The following is a 6,607-nucleotide window of genomic DNA, read 5'->3' on the forward strand; positions in this document are numbered from 1 at the left end:
TTCATCAAGCTGCACAGTATGGATTAGTGCAGATTCATTCAGCTTGTAAACATTCCATTGCTAATAGTTTGCATTGATGGAAAACAATTTTCTCTGGTGGGGAGCCAAGCAGCAGCTGTATATTAAAATACACATCGTAAGTATTCTGGTGTAGATGTCCCTACAAAACACCCAAAAATACTATTTAGAACACTTTGTAAAGTTAAGCTATTATATGGAGGATGTTTCTGTACTTTTCTATCAATTTCCTATGTGTCAATTTACACAGTAATAGGCTTATTGAACATGGTAGTGCAATAACTGTGCACAAAATTTAACCTTTTTAGTTTATTAAAGTGGAATAAGAGATGGACCCAGCCTTGGTTTATGATATGTAAATTTGCTGGGTCAGCAGGTTGTGGTTGTCATTCCCCTAAACATAAATGGCGCTTTCTGATTCCATGATGCTTTTATAGTTTTACTGTGAAATTCACCTTTGATTTCGATTAATATAGAGTCTGTGACAATACACTAATCATTATACTCCATGTCCTTATGTGACCAATTAAACTGGGACCTATTTTATCCATCATTCATCTTGATAGTAAAGGGAGATCACCATAAATGTTAGGCTACCTTTAATTATATATTCAACTACATAACATACATACATTAACTATAATATACAACTACTTCTTATGTGATATGTTTCATTTATGTATGCAATGAGCAACTTAGAATGTACAATAACCCATAGCATTTATTCTTTTTTTTTTCTACCACTCTTCTGCATATGTATATTTCAGGGAAACAAAATATAGCATTGATTTTACATTACATGTATATATGATCCTCAACAACCATCTAGGAGTGTATTTTGGTCTGTATAGCCCTGCGTAAACAATGGACGGGTCTTCAGGTACTCAACTAGGCAGTCTTTAAACTAATACAATAAAACGTTTTTGTATTTTTTTCCGATATATTTTTAATTTAGCCAGTATTGAATGTGAAGTGTATTTCTTTTTCTTCTTTTTTTCTCTTTCTCTCTTAAGGCAGTGAAAAACCTTGCTTTCTAATAAAGATGGTCTTTTCTATTTCCAGACAGTACCAGGTAGAACCTGATATAAATTAGACTGAGTCTGACTTGTGTTACATATACCATTGCATTGCATATTATTGCAGATTATGTTAAAACTGTTTTAAAATTCCACTATACCTATTGCATAAATTTTTATTGAAGATTTCTTCATGTTTATTTTGGAGATATGTCACAAATGGTACAAGGTCTGCTGAAATTTTTTTAAATGGGAGCTTGTTGGAAAGTGCGAGTTTGCTTATGTTATCTGATATAATGTACATAAATCTGGTAATTGATACAGAAGAGGTTTCTCATGAATGTAGTGAGCACATTTACAAGATATTCATGAAACAGCAAAGCTCTGAATCACTTTAGAAAAGATAAACGTATCTGTTTGGTGGTTTATACTTTATGCTAAGTTAAGGATACCTGAACATTCAGCAGCACATTGATTAAAAAAAGGGAAATTTCTACCCAATCTATCATAGGCTACATATTACGGAGCCCTAGATTTCAATACCAATAAGTCATATGCAGCATTCTTCTATTGTATACTGCTAAATACTTAGCAATGGCTAAATAAATTAAAAAATAGATTTTAGATAAATTTTTGCAGTGTCGTAGTTTGCTTTTCCATTTTTGTGGTTCTGCAACATGTCTTTTTTAATACATATTGGTGCCGCCTTTATTTTAGATTAGCTTTTGGATTGTATTGTTCTTTAGAATTGCATTTTAAACTTTTTTTTTTTTCTTTTATTCAAAATTTTTGGAAGTTTGAACTATTTACTATTTATCACAATAATATTTCAGATGTTATATTGGTGCAGATGCATAGTTATGTTAGAGATTTCAACAACTTTTTAACCTTCTAATGACTAATCTCAGATCAAGCAAGGAAGTAAAGCATGTCCAAACGTGTCAGTTATTAGATGTGTTTGTAGATATGTTTAAGGTTATTTCCATATTTACAGGTAAATGCATTGTTGAACTGCATGTGTGAACGGTTTTACCTGTCAGAATGGACTTGTACCTGTGTTAAATTAATATGCCTGTCAGTAAATTCAGGTTTTGAGTTAAAGCAGAAGTATAGTCTATAGTCTCGTCTCTCATGAAAAAGTAAAGTCTATTCAGGGAGTGTTTATTCTCCCTCCCTGTGCCTTTTTTTCTGTACACTGAGCCTTCGATGCACATCTCAGTATTGAGGCTCAGCACAATTCCATATGAATTACAGAATAGAGTAGATCCAATGTGCCTACGCAGGCGTTATGTTGTCCCAACTTGGCCCATGAAGATGATTAAAGATTAAACACTGGGGAAGATGACTGGCAAGATGAGGGATATTGCAGTTTTCACATCACTAGAGGGGACATTGACCACTAAATCTTCTATAATTTGCAGATATAGTGAGCAAAAGCCTGGATGCTTTTCATGCACTTTAAACAGCATTATTTGGTCAAGTCTGTAATTTGAGAATAGATAAACAGCACATTGATAATGTGATCTGTTTTTCACCTCCTTTAGTATTTGAATACCAGCAGTGTGCAAACCATTAATTAACTCCTAGTACTCATCCTCAGCCTGTGCTGCTGCGCAAAAAAGTCAGATCCCAAACCAATTCAAGTACTTAAACTAGTTACAGTTACATAACCATAGCATTTCAAGTTTATTATCTGCTCGGAGTTCAGCGTGGCTTGTAACATATTTTAAGAGCTTAAGCACTAATGCCTGGTTTCCTTTTGATGCTGTGCAAAACACTTGACTGTATTCCAGAATTATACAAATGCCTTCATATTCTTTTATTTACAACTTGCACTATAAGGATCAGGGCAGTTCAACTTTATTCCTAAGGGCCACATCTAGCCCAGAATTATCATAAAAGGTTACTTACTCTTTGTAAACCATACTCTACCAGGTATGCTACTGTTTCCCAAAAAAATGCTAAAAATTGGCAAAGATCCTAACCTGCAAGAATGGATAGTCCACCCCTGGGGTAGGGCATTTAACATTATTTTTTTTAAACAACGTTAAAAGAGAACTTGACCAATAATGTCATAACTGACATAACATTAAGTGGCATATTATCATATTTGTTTTACTAAAAGTTGACCTCCACCTCTTTCTTTTTTTATTGGCTTTCTCTCAATCATAGAAGCTCAGCATCACCGAGCGCAGTCCACATAAAAATAAAAACTATGAAAACTCCCTGCTCCAGACTGCCATTTACCCATGAAGACATTTTGATATTTGCATACTAGCATTCAAGTTCCAGCGTTCTAGGTGCGTGCAAGCTGCTAACCTGGTTTAAAAATACAGCTTTTCTGGTTAGTGTTTTGAGCCTTTTCCTACATTCTGAATCCCTAACCCAGAAAGTATACAGCTCAGATGTACAACTCAGTGTTACACAGTTATCTGCATGCTTGTTTCAATTGTGTTTGACTGACACTACTGGCACTAAAAGATCAGCTTTACATCCAGTGAATTAGCATTCTTTACAATGAGCTAAGCAATGGCAGCCTACCTAATCTCTCCGTGATAAGCCCACTTTAATGTGCCTACGCAGGCGTTATGTTGTCCCAACTTGGCCCATGAAGATGATTAAAGATTAAACACTGGGGAAGATGACTGGCAAGATGAGGGATATTGCAGTTTTCACATCACTAGAGGGGACATTGACCACTAAATCTTCTATAATTTGCAGATATAGTGAGCAAAAGCCTGGATGCTTTTCATGCACTTTAAACAGCATTATTTGGTCAAGTCTGTAATTTGAGAATAGATAAACAGCACATTGATAATGTGATCTGTTTTTCACCTCCTTTAGTATTTGAATACCAGCAGTGTGCAAACCATTAATTAACTCCTAGTACTCATCCTCAGCCTGTGCTGCTGCGCAAAAAAGTCAGATCCCAAACCAATTCAAGTACTTAAACTAGTTACAGTTACATAACCATAGCATTTCAAGTTTATTATCTGCTCGGAGTTCAGCGTGGCTTGTAACATATTTTAAGAGCTTAAGCACTAATGCCTGGTTTCCTTTTGATGCTGTGCAAAACACTTGACTGTATTCCAGAATTATACAAATGCCTTCATATTCTTTTATTTACAACTTGCACTATAAGGATCAGGGCAGTTCAACTTTATTCCTAAGGGCCACATCTAGCCCAGAATTATCATAAAAGGTTACTTACTCTTTGTAAACCATACTCTACCAAGTATGCTACTGTTTCCCAAAAAAATGCTAAAAATTGGCAAAGATCCTAACCTGCAAGAATGGATAGTCCACCCCTGGGGTAGGGCATTTAACATTATTTTTTTTAAACAACGTTAAAAGAGAACTTGACCTATAATGTCATAACTGACATAACATTAAGTGGCATATTATCATATTTGTTTTACTAAAAGTTGACCTCCACCTCTTTCTTTTTTTATTGGCTTTCTCTCAATCATAGAAGCTCAGCATCACCGAGCGCAGTCCACATAAAAATAAAAACTATGAAAACTCCCTGCTCCAGACTGCCATTTACCCATGAAGACATTTTGATATTTGCATACTAGCATTCAAGTTCCAGCGTTCTAGGTGCGTGCAAGCTGCTAACCTGGTTTAAAAATACAGCTTTTCTGGTTAGTGTTTTGAGCCTTTTCCTACATTCTGAATCCCTAACCCAGAAAGTATACAGCTCAGATGTACAACTCAGTGTTACACAGTTATCTGCATGCTTGTTTCAATTGTGTTTGACTGACACTACTGGCACTAAAAGATCAGCTTTACATCCAGTGAATTAGCATTCTTTACAATGAGCTAAGCAATGGCAGCCTACCTAATCTCTCCGTGATAAGCCCACTTTACGAGGAGTACTGAGGCAGACTTATTTGATGTTTTTAGGAAGTTACAACATGCTGCCAGCCTTCCCTTCTACCACAAGCAATTATCCGTCTGCATTGCATAGAGAAACTTGGAGATCCAGTGCTGATGCCAGCTGTTCTATACGAAGGTATGTCATGAAAACGTGTTTTCATCTGTTTGTCAGGCAAAATGGTAGATAGACTTTTTAACATATTTGTCATGTGCCACATCCCAGATTATAATATCTAAAACCATCCCAAAGTACAAGAAGGGACTTTTAAGGCAAGATAAAATGAAAAAACATAACTTTTAATTTCCAAATTTAAAATTAATAAAGTTTAAAATTACTTATAAAAGACATTTTAGTCACAATAGCAGTCTCATTAAGTTTCAGCGCCTTTCGCGGAAGTATTCGCTTCCTCAGGAAACAGTTGCCGAGACCTATTGAATACAATTAATATAAATTTCAAAAAGCGATAACATCTTCAAATTTGTACCATTATCTCAAAAAAGGGACACTTACTTACTTCATTGAAAATACTCAGTTCCCACTCAATGTGGATACCTTCTCCTATCAAACATTGCGCAGACTTCTCAGAGGGAGTGGGAGGAAAGGAGGAGAGCAGCCCGTAATGCAACAACACCAGACCTATAGGGGTCAGGAACTTCATGCTGAAGGCAAATCTACAAACATGTTATATACACTTAGTTTTATTGTACTCATGATAATATTTCTATGTTAAAGATCTGTCAAATCAAGATAGCATCTTTACTATATTCCTGTTTAATTTGTCTCATTAGGCAGTACTCCGCAAATTTCCATATTGCTATTACTTCCCTCACTTTCCTCAGTTTGCCAAGTGAGGGAAGTAATAGCAATATGGAAACTTGCAGAGTACTGCCTAAAGAGACAAATTAAACAGGAATATAGTAAAGATGCTATCTTGATTTGACAGATCTTTAACATAAAAATATTATCATGAGTACAACAATACTAATTGTATATACCAGGGGACGGCAAACTCCGGCCTTTAGACCAGATACGGACTAGCCAGTTATCCGTTCTGGCCTAACGCCCCCCTGGTCGATCCGGCCTAATCCTGGCCGGCATGGGACGGCAACCTGTGGCTCCGGAGCCAAATGTGGGGGTAAGAGGGCATTCCCTCTCCTCCGTATGCATTGCAGAGGAAAGGGATTACCTTTCAGCTGCGTGGCAGAGCTATCAGCGCAGGACTCAAGAAAGAGTCCGGCCTAGTGTGCCATCTTGACCTTCTAAAATGGCCTAGTAGCCAAAAAAGTTTGCTGACCCCTGGTATATAAAATGTTTGTAGGTTTGCCTTAAGCATGAAGTTCATGACCCCTATAGGTCTAGTGTTGTTGCAAGAAGGGCTGCTCTCCTCCTTTCCTCCGCCTCCCTCTGAGAAGTCTGCGTAATGTTTGATAGGAGAGGGTATCCACATTGAGTGGAAACTGAGTATTTTCAATTAAATAAGTAAGTGCACCTAATTTGAGATAATGGTACAAATTGATGATGTTGTTATCGATTTTTGAAATTTATATTATTGTATTTAATAGGTCTCGGCAACTGTTTCCTGAGGAAGCGGATGCTTCCACGAAACGCGTCGAAATTTAATGAGACTGCTATTGTGACAAAAATGTCTTTTATATGTAATTTTAAACTAATAATTTTACATTTGGAAATTAAA

This window comes from Pyxicephalus adspersus, chromosome 4, assembly GCF_032062135.1.
Source record: "Pyxicephalus adspersus chromosome 4, UCB_Pads_2.0, whole genome shotgun sequence".
In the NCBI taxonomy this organism is placed as follows: Eukaryota; Metazoa; Chordata; class Amphibia; order Anura; family Pyxicephalidae; genus Pyxicephalus; species Pyxicephalus adspersus.